This window comes from Myxine glutinosa, chromosome 1 (assembly GCF_964187855.1).
Source record: "Myxine glutinosa chromosome 1, kmMyxGlut1.1, whole genome shotgun sequence".
Taxonomy (NCBI): Eukaryota; Metazoa; Chordata; class Myxini; order Myxiniformes; family Myxinidae; genus Myxine; species Myxine glutinosa.
In genome coordinates, this window is record NC_136261.1 from 82501 (window position 1) to 93337 (window position 10837).

A 10837-nucleotide genomic window follows, 5' to 3' on the forward strand; every position below is an offset into this window, starting at 1 on the left:
TTTGCTACTACCACCAAGATCTGCACCCGCGGCGGCTCCACCCGGGCCCGCGCCCAAGGCTTCAGCGCCACCGCGGCGGCCCTCCTACTCGTCGCGGCGTAGCGCACGGACATGCGCGCGCGCGCGCGGCGCGCCACGGCTAAAAGCCGAGCGACCGCGACGCACGCGCGCCAACTGGTTACATCGCCTGCGACGGCCGGGTATAGGCCCGACGCTCGAGCGCCATCCATTTTCAGGGCCAGTTGATTCGGCAGGTGAGTCGTTACACACTCCTTAGCGGATTCCGACTTCCATGGCCACCGCCCTGCTGTCTCGACCAACCAACACCTTTTGCCAGGGCTCCGATGAGCGTTCGCGTTCGGCGCCTTAACCCGGCGTTCGGTTCATCCCGCAGCGCCAGTTCTGCTTACCAAAAGTGGCCCACTGGGCAGCTCGCATTCTTCGCTCGCGCGCCCGCCGCCCGGTAAGACGGCGGAACGCACGCGCCCGGCTCCGAAGACGCGAGCCGGGCGTCTTACCCATTCAAAGTTTGAGAATAGGTTGAAGCCGTTTCGGCCCCAATGCCTCTCGTCAGTCGCTTTACCGGATAAAACTGCGCATCCAGCGAGAGCTCCAGCTATCCTGAGGGAAACTTCGGAGGGAACCAGCTACTAGATGGTTCGATTGGTCTTTCGCCCCTACGCCCGGGTCGTACGATCGATTTGCACGTCAGAACCGCTGCGGGCCTCCACCAGGGTTTCCCCTGGCTTCGCCCTGCCCGGGCGTAGCTCACCATCTTTCGGGTACCAACAAGTACGCTGTGGCTCCGTCCGCCTCCGCCGGCTCGCGCCGGACGGAGAGCGTAGGACGGGCCGGCGGTGCGCCTCGCCCCTGCCACGGCGGCGAGGATCCCGCCCCACGGTGGAACGAGCGCGGGCGCGAGGGACGCCCCTGCCGGCGCGGGTTCGGCCTCGCGCGGCGCTAAAGCGCGCCGACACGGACGACGCGGCACCCCCCCGGGAGAACCCGGGGAAAGCAACCGCGGCCGACCGAGCGACGCGCCCGCACCGCGCGAAACGCGGCCCGCGGACGACGACGGGGCGCCTGGACCCGGCCGCGCACGCACCGCACACTTTCATTGCGCCTCCGGGGTTTCGATCGAGCCCTTCGACTCGCGCACGTGTTAGACTCCTTGGTCCGTGTTTCAAGACGGGTCGGGTGGGATTCCGACCCTCGCCGCAGACCCCGAGCGCCGGGGACCGCACCGCCAACGCGCGACGCGGCGCGCACGACGGGCAAAACGCGCGCGCGCGCGGGCGGAACGCCGGGGACACACCCACCGGCCCGTGAGAGCCGAGAGCCCCGAGGCCCGCCCGACGCGCGCGCGAAAACCCGCGACGCGCCGGCCGCGCGGACGCGGAAACGGCCCCTGCCGGAGACGCGCACCGCTCCGGCGCCGCACCGCGGTCGACGACGCACTGAGGACAGTTCGCCGCCAGTCGACGGCACGGCGGGGAGCGGGGCGCCCCGGACGCGCGACGCGCGGCCCCCGAAGGCAGCCGCGATCGCGCGCGGCGCGGCGTCAGACTTTGTTCTCGTCCCGTTTCCCTCGCTATCGCCAGGCCCCCGCGACGAGCGCGGCCCGGTGCCGACGAGCGGCACCGGGTCGCAGACCCCGCCGCGGCGCCTCGACGGATTCGCTCCTCGAAGGTTGTCCGCCGAAAAACCCAGGCGCTCCTGGCCGCCTCCGGAACCGGTCGTGGCGCACCGCACGCGGAGAAACTGCACCGGGCGGCGGCCGCGTCCGCCGCGGGGCGAGGCCCGCCCGCGCGTTGACCGGGATCGCCGAAGCGCACCCACGAGGGGAGACGCGACGGCGTCCGGGCGCGGGGCGGGTACCGCGACACCCGCGACGGGCGACCGACCCCACGGCTGACTCCTCCGGGCGGACCGCGCGGATCCCACCCGTTTACCTCGCAACGGTTTCACGAACTCTTGAACTCTCTCTTCAGAGTTCTTTTCAACTTTCCCTCACGGTACTTGTCGGCTATCGGCCTCGTGCACGTATTTAGCCTTGTGGAGGTTTGTGTACGTGCTTGCACGAGGAAAGAAGACGCGCGACCACGCGACCAACGCCGGACGGCCACGTCAAGTCGTTCGTCCCGGTCGGCCTGTAGACGGTCGGCCGACCCGGAACGTTGGAGCCGAAAACACAGCTGCGCTGCCCGTCGAGGGCCACGTCAAGTCGTTCGTCCCGGTCGGCCTGTAGACGGTCGGCCGACCCAGAACGTTGGAGCCGAGCACAGCTGCGCTGCCCGTCGAGGGCCACGTCAAGTCGTTCGTCCCGGTCGGCCGACCCGGAACGTTGGAGCCGACGAGCGAACTTGTGGAGGATGCGTGGTGGTGGGTACGCGAGTCGGCCGGTTTACCTAGGACCGAACCGACGAGCCGATGGGGGCGAGGGAGGGAGGGAGCGAGCGACGAATTCCCGTCCTTCGGCCGAGGAGGTTCTTGGATACTTGGTTCGCTCGTGCAGGTACCGGAGATGCCTCGCCTCGCTTTCGTCGTCGATGGTCTCTCGAGGATGGACGACATCCCAAGTAGGTAAGCGAAGGACGTCTTCTATATTGGACAGGAAGGTCCCGTGCTCGTACGTCGGATGGGCCTTTCGGCGAACGACTCGGTTTGGGCGGCGAGCACTTGGTTTGAGGGGCCTTGTGGAGGTTTGTGTACGTGCTTGCACGAGGAAAGAAGACGCGCGACCACGCGACCAACGCCGGACGGCCACGTCAAGTCGTTCGTCCCGGTCGGCCTGTAGACGGTCGGCCGACCCGGAACGTTGGAGCCGAAAACACAGCTGCGCTGCCCGTCGAGGGCCACGTCAAGTCGTTCGTCCCGGTCGGCCTGTAGACGGTCGGCCGACCCGGAACGTTGGAGCCGAGCACAGCTGCGCTGCCCGTCGAGGGCCACGTCAAGTCGTTCGTCCCGGTCGGCCGACCCGGAACGTTGGAGCCGACGAGCGAACTTGTGGAGGATGCGTGGTGGTGGGTACGCGAGTCGGCCGGTTTACCTAGGACCGAACCGACGAGCCGATGGGGGCGAGGGAGGGAGGGAGCGAGCGACGAATTCCTGTCCTTCGGCCGAGGAGGTTCTTGGATACTTGGTTCGCTCGTGCAGGTACCGGAGATGCCTCGCCTCGCTTTCGTCGTCGATGGTCTCTCGAGGATGGACGACATCCCAAGTAGGTAAGCGAAGGACGTCTTCTATATTGGACAGGAAGGTCCCGTGCTCGTACGTCGGATGGGCCTTTCGGCGAACGACTCGGTTTGGGCGGCGAGCACTTGGTTTGAGGGGCCTTGTGGAGGTTTGTGTACGTGCTTGCACGAGGAAAGAAGACGCGCGACCACGCGACCAACGCCGGACGGCCACGTCAAGTCGTTCGTCCCGGTCGGCCTGTAGACGGTCGGCCGACCCGGAACGTTGGAGCCGAAAACACAGCTGCGCTGCCCGTCGAGGGCCACGTCAAGTCGTTCGTCCCGGTCGGCCTGTAGACGGTCGGCCGACCCGGAACGTTGGAGCCGAGCACAGCTGCGCTGCCCGTCGAGGGCCACGTCAAGTCGTTCGTCCCGGTCGGCCGACCCGGAACGTTGGAGCCGACAAGCGAACTTGTGGAGGATGCGTGGTGGTGGGTACGCGAGTCGGCCGGTTTACCTAGGACCGAACCGACGAGCCGATGGGGGCGAGGGAGGGAGGGAGCGAGCGACGAATTCCCGTCCTTCGGCCGAGGAGGTTCTTGGATACTTGGTTCGCTCGTGCAGGTACCGGAGATGCCTCGCCTCGCTTTCGTCGTCGATGGTCTCTCGAGGATGGACGACATCCCAAGTAGGTAAGCGAAGGACGTCTTCTATATTGGACAGGAAGGTCGCGTGCTCGTACGTCGGATGGGCCTTTCTGCGAACGACTCGGTTTGGGCGGCGAGCACTTGGTTTGAGGGGCCTTGTGGAGGTTTGTGTACGTGCTTGCACGAGGAAAGAAGACGCGCGACCACGCGACCAACGCCGGACGGCCACGTCAAGTCGTTCGTCCCGGTCGGCCTGTAGACGGTCGGCCGACCCGGAACGTTGGAGCCGAAAACACAGCTGCGCTGCCCGTCGAGGGCCACGTCAAGTCGTTCGTCCCGGTCGGCCTGTAGACGGTCGGCCGACCCGGAACGTTGGAGCCGAGCACAGCTGCGCTGCCCGTCGAGGGCCACGTCAAGTCGTTCGTCCCGGTCGGCCAACCCGGAACGTTGGAGCCGACGAGCGAACTTGTGGAGGATGCGTGGTGGTGGGTACGCGAGTCGGCCGGTTTACCTAGGACCGAACCGACGAGCCGATGGGGGCGAGGGAGGGAGGGAGTGAGCGACGAATTCCCGTCCTTCGGCCGAGGAGGTTCTTGGATACTTGGTTCGCTCGTGCAGGTACCGGAGATGCCTCGCCTCGCTTTCGTCGTCGATGGTCTCTCGAGGATGGACGACATCCCAAGTAGGTAAGCGAAGGACGTCTTCTATATTGGACAGGAAGGTCCCGTGCTCGTACGTCGGATGGGCCTTTCGGCGAACGACTCGGTTTGGGCGGCGAGCACTTGGTTTGAGGGGCCTTGTGGAGGTTTGTGTACGTGCTTGCACGAGGAAAGAAGACGCGCGACCACGCGACCAACGCCGGACGGCCACGTCAAGTCGTTCGTCCCGGTCGGCCTGTAGACGGTCGGCCGACCCGGAACGTTGGAGCCGAAAACACAGCTGCGCTGCCCGTCGAGGGCCACGTCAAGTCGTTCGTCCCGGTCGGCCTGTAGACGGTCGGCCGACCCGGAACGTTGGAGCCGAGCACAGCTGCGCTGCCCGTCGAGGGCCACGTCAAGTCGTTCGTCCCGGTCGGCCGACCCGGAACGTTGGAGCCGACGAGCGAACTTGTGGAGGATGCGTGGTGGTGGGTACGCGAGTCGGCCGGTTTACCTAGGACCGAACCGACGAGCCGATGGGGGCGAGGGAGGGAGGGAGCGAGCGACGAATTCCCGTCCTTCGGCCGAGGAGGTTCTTGGATACTTGGTTCGCTCGTGCAGGTACCGGAGATGCCTCGCCTCGCTTTCGTCGTCGATGGTCTCTCGAGGATGGACGACATCCCAAGTAGGTAAGCGAAGGACGTCTTCTATATTGGACAGGAAGGTCCCGTGCTCGTACGTCGGATGGGCCTTTCGGCGAACGACTCGGTTTGGGCGGCGAGCACTTGGTTTGAGGGGCCTTGTGGAGTTTTGTGTACGTGCTTGCACGAGGAAAGAAGACGCGCGACCACGCGACCAACGCCGGACGGCCACGTCAAGTCGTTCGTCCCGGTCGGCCTGTAGACGGTCGGCCGACCCGGAACGTTGGAGCCGAAAACACAGCTGCGCTGCCCGTCGAGGGCCATGTCAAGTCGTTCGTCCCGGTCGGCCTGTAGACGGTCGGCCGACCCGGAACGTTGGAGCCGAGCACAGCTGCGCTGCCCGTCGAGGGCCACGTCAAGTCGTTCGTCCCGGTCGGCCGACCCGGAACGTTGGAGCCGACGAGCGAACTTGTGGAGGATGCGTGGTGGTGGGTACGCGAGTCGGCCGGTTTACCTAGGACCGAACCGACGAGCCGATGGGGGCGAGGGAGGGAGGGAGCGAGCGACGAATTCCCGTCCTTCGGCCGAGGAGGTTCTTGGATACTTGGTTCGCTCGTGCAGGTACCGGAGATGCCTCGCCTCGCTTTCGTCGTCGATGGTCTCTCGAGGATGGACGACATCCCAAGTAGGTAAGCGAAGGACGTCTTCTATATTGGACAGGAAGGTCCCGTGCTCGTACGTCGGATGGGCCTTTCGGCGAACGACTCGGTTTGGGCGGCGAGCACTTGGTTTGAGGGGCCTTGTGGAGGTTTGTGTACGTGCTTGCACGAGGAAAGAAGACGCGCGACCACGCGACCAACGCCGGATGGCCACGTCAAGTCGTTCGTCCCGGTCGGCCTGTAGACGGTCGGCCGACCCGGAACGTTGGAGCCGAAAACACAGCTGCGCTGCCCGTCGAGGGCCACGTCAAGTCGTTCGTCCCGGTCGGCCTGTAGACGGTCGGCCGACCCGGAACGTTGGAGCCGAGCACAGCTGCGCTGCCCGTCGAGGGCCACGTCAAGTCGTTCGTCCCGGTCGGCCGACCCGGAACGTTGGAGCCGACGAGCGAACTTGTGGAGGATGCGTGGTGGTGGGTACGCGAGTCGGCCGGTTTACCTAGGACCGAACCGACGAGCCGATGGGGGCGAGGGAGGGAGGGAGCGAGCGACGAATTCCCGTCCTTCGGCCGAGGAGGTTCTTGGATACTTGGTTCGCTCGTGCAGGTACCGGAGATGCCTCGCCTCGCTTTCGTCGTCGATGGTCTCTCGAGGATGGACGACATCCCAAGTAGGTAAGCGAAGGACGTCTTCTATATTGGACAGGAAGGTCCCGTGCTCGTACGTCGGATGGGCCTTTCGGCGAACGACTCGGTTTGGGCGGCGAGCACTTGGTTTGAGGGGCCTTGTGGAGGTTTGTGTACGTGCTTGCACGAGGAAAGAAGACGCGCGACCACGCGACCAACGCCGGACGGCCACGTCAAGTCGTTCGTCCCGGTCGGCCTGTAGACGGTCGGCCGACCCGGAACGTTGGAGCCGAAAACACAGCTGCGCTGCCCGTCGAGGGCCACGTCAAGTCGTTCGTCCCGGTCGGCCGACCCGGAACGTTGGAGCCGACGAGCGAACTTGTGGAGGATGCGTGGTGGTGGGTACGCGAGTCGGCCGGTTTACCTAGGACCGAACCGACGAGCCGATGGGGGCAAGGGAGGGAGGGAGCGAGCGACGAATTCCCGTCCTTCGGCCGAGGAGGTTCCTGGATACTTGGTTCGCTCGTGCAGGTACCGGAGATGCCTCGCCTCGCTTTCGTCGTCGATGGTCTCTCGAGGATGGACGACATCCCAAGTAGGTAAGTGAAGGACGTCTTCTATATTGGACAGGAAGGTCCCGTGCTCGTACGTCGGATGGGCCTTTCGGCGAACGACTCGGTTTGGGCGGCGAGCACTTGGTTTGAGGGGCCTTGTGGAGGTTTGTGTACGTGCTTGCACGAGGAAAGAAGATGCGCGACCACGCGACCAACGCCGGACGGCCACGTCAAGTCGTTCGTCCCGGTCGGCCTGTAGACGGTCGGCCGACCCGGAACGTTGGAGCCGAAAACACAGCTGCGCTGCCCGTCGAGGGCCACGTCAAGTCGTTCGTCCCGGTCGGCCTGTAGACGGTCGGCCGACCCGGAACGTTGGAGCCGAGCACAGCTGCGCTGCCCGTCGAGGGCCACGTCAAGTCGTTCGTCCCGGTCGGCCGACCCGGAACGTTGGAGCCGACGAGCGAACTTGTGGAGGATGCGTGGTGGTGGGTACGCGAGTCGGCCGGTTTACCTAGGACCGAACCGACGAGCCGATGGGGGCGAGGGAGGGAGGGAGCGAGCGACGAATTCCCGTCCTTCGGCCGAGGAGGTTCTTGGATACTTGGTTCGCTCGTGCAGGTACCGGAGATGCCTCGCCTCGCTTTCGTCGTCCATGGTCTCTCGAGGATGGACGACATCCCAAGTAGGTAAGCGAAGGACGTCTTCTATATTGGACAGGAAGGTCCCGTGCTCGTACGTCGGATGGGCCTTTCGGCGAACGACTCGGTTTGGGCGGCGAGCACTTGGTTTGAGGGGCCTTGTGGAGGTTTGTGTACGTGCTTGCACGAGGAAAGAAGACGCGCGACCACGCGACCAACGCCGGACGGCCACGTCCAGTCGTTCGTCCCGGTCGGCCTGTAGACGGTCGGCCGACCCGGAACGTTGGAGCCGAAAACACAGCTGCGCTGCCCGTCGAGGGCCACGTCAAGTCGTTCGTCCCGGTCGGCCTGTAGACGGTCGGCCGACCCGGAACGTTGGAGCCGAGCACAGCTGCGCTGCCCGTCGAGGGCCACGTCAAGTCGTTCGTCCCGATCGGCCGACCCGGAACATTGGAGCCGACGAGCGAACTTGTGGAGGATGCGTGGTGGTGGGTACGCGAGTCGGCCGGTTTACCTAGGACCGAACCGACGAGCCGATGGGGGCGAGGGAGGGAGGGAGCGAGCGACGAATTCCCGTCCTTCGGCCGAGGAGGTTCTTGGATACTTGGTTCGCTCGTGCAGGTACCGGAGATGCCTCGCCTCGCTTTCGTCGTCGATGGTCTCTCGAGGATGGACGACATCCCAAGTAGGTAAGCGAAGGACGTCTTCTATATTGGACAGGAAGGTCCCGTGCTCGTACGTCGGATGGGCCTTTCGGCGAACGACTCGGTTTGGGCGGCGAGCACTTGGTTTGAGGGGCCTTGTGGAGGTTTGTGTACGTGCTTGCACGAGGAAAGAAGACGCGCGACCACGTGACCAACGCCGGACGGCCACGTCAAGTCGTTCGTCCCGGTCGGCCTGTAGACGGTCGGCCGACCCGGAACGTTGGAGCCGAAAACACAGCTGCGCTGCCCGTCGAGGGCCACGTCAAGTCGTTCGTCCCGGTCGGCCTGTAGACGGTCGGCCGACCCGGAACGTTGGAGCCGAGCACAGCTGCGCTGCCCGTCGAGGGCCACGTCAAGTCGTTCGTCCCGGTCGGCCGACCCGGAACGTTGGAGCCGACGAGCGAACTTGTGGAGGATGCGTGGTGGTGGGTACGCGAGTCGGCCGGTTTACCTAGGACCGAACCGACGAGCCGATGGGGGCGAGGGAGGGAGGGAGCGAGCGACGAATTCCCGTCCTTCGGCCGAGGAGGTTCTTGGATACTTGGTTCGCTCGTGCAGGTACCGGAGATGCCTCGCCTCGCTTTCGTCGTCGATGGTCTCTCGAGGATGGACGACATCCCAAGTAGGTAAGCGAAGGACGTCTTCTATATTGGACAGGAAGGTCCCGTGCTCGTACGTCGGATGGGCCTTTCGGCGAACGACTCGGTTTGGGCGGAGAGAACTTGGTTTGAGGGGCCTTGTGGAGGTTTGTGTACGTGCTTGCACGAGGAAAGAAGACGCGCGACCACGCGACCAACGCCGGACGGCCACGTCAAGTCGTTCGTCCCGGTCGGCCTGTAGACGGTCGGCCGACCCGGAACGTTGGAGCCGAAAACACAGCTGCGCTGCCCGTCGAGGGCCACGTCAAGTCGTTCGTCCCGGTCGGCCTGTAGACGGTCGGCCGACCCGGAACGTTGGAGCCGAGCACAGCTGCGCTGCCCGTCGAGGGCCACGTCAAGTCGTTCGTCCCGGTCGGCCGACCCGGAACGTTGGAGCCGACGAGCGAACTTGTGGAGGATGCGTGGTGGTGGGTACGCGAGTCGGCCGGTTTACCTAGGACCGAACCGACGAGCCGATGGGGGCGAGGGAGGGAGGGAGCGAGCGACGAATTCCCGTCCTTCGGCCGAGGAGGTTCTTGGATACTTGGTTCGCTCGTGCAGGTACCGGAGATGCCTCGCCTCGCTTTCGTCGTCGATGATCTCTCGAGGATGGACGACATCCCAAGTAGGTAAGCGAAGGACGTCTCCTATATTGGACAGGAAGGTCCCGTGCTCGTACGTCGGATGGGCCTTTCGGCGAACGACTCGGTTTGGGCGGCGAGCACTTGGTTTGAGGGGCCTTGTGGAGGTTTGTGTACGTGCTTGCACGAGGAAAGAAGACGCGCGACCACGCGACCAACGCCGGACGGCCACGTCAAGTCGTTCATCCCGGTCGGCCTGTAGACGGTCGGCCGACCCAGAACGTTGGAGCCGAAAACACAGCTGCGCTGCCCGTCGAGGGCCACGTCAAGTCGTTCGTCCCGGTCGGCCTGTAGACGGTCGGCCGACCCGGAACGTTGGAGCCGAGCACAGCTGCGCTGCCCGTCGAGGGCCACGTCAAGTCGTTCATCCCGGTCGGCCGACCCGGAACGTTGGAGCCGACGAGCGAACTTGTGGAGGATGCGTGGTGGTGGGTACGCGAGTCGGCCGGTTTACCTAGGACCGAACCGACGAGCCGATGGGGGCGAGGGAGGGAGGGAGCGAGCGACGAATTCCCGTCCTTCGGCCGAGGAGGTTCTTGGATACTTGGTTCGCTCGTGCAGGTACCGGAGATGCCTCGCCTCGCTTTCGTCGTCGATGGTCTCTCGAGGATGGACGACATCCCAAGTAGGTAAGCGAAGGACGTCTTCTATATTGGACAGGAAGGTCCCGTGCTCGTACGTCGGATGGGCCTTTCGGCGAACGACTCGGTTTGGGCGGCGAGCACTTGGTTTGAGGGGCCTTGTGGAGGTTTGTGTACGTGCTTGCACGAGGAAAGAAGACGCGCGACCACGCGACCAACGCCGGACGGCCACGTCAAGTCGTTCGTCCCGGTCGGCCTGTAGACGGTCGGCCGACCCGGAACGTTGGAGCCGAAAACACAGCTGCGCTGCCCGTCGAGGGCCACGTCAAGTCGTTCGTCCCGGTCGGCCGACCCGGAACGTTGGAGCCGACGAGCGAACTTGTGGAGGATGCGTGGTGGTGGGTACGCGAGTCGGCCGGTTTACCTAGGACCGAACCGACGAGCCGATGGGGGCAAGGGAGGGAGGGAGCGAGCGACGAATTCCCGTCCTTCGGCCGAGGAGGTTCCTGGATACTTGGTTCGCTCGTGCAGGTACCGGAGATGCCTCGCCTCGCTTTCGTCGTCGATGGTCTCTCGAGGATGGACGACATCCCAAGTAGGTAAGTGAAGGACGTCTTCTATATTGGACAGGAAGGTCCCGTGCTCGTACGTCGGATGGGCCTTTCGGCGAACGACTCGGTTTGGGCGGCGAGCACTTGGT

At 64.9% G+C, this 10837-nt stretch overlaps 1 pseudogene; it reads right to left on the minus strand.

Annotated features, from left to right (window-relative positions):
- The window catches only part of LOC144889976 (28S ribosomal RNA), a 1657-nt pseudogene extending 481 nt beyond the window's left edge, over positions 1 to 1176 (minus strand).
- Positions 1177 to 10837: the final 9661 nt, after the last annotated feature.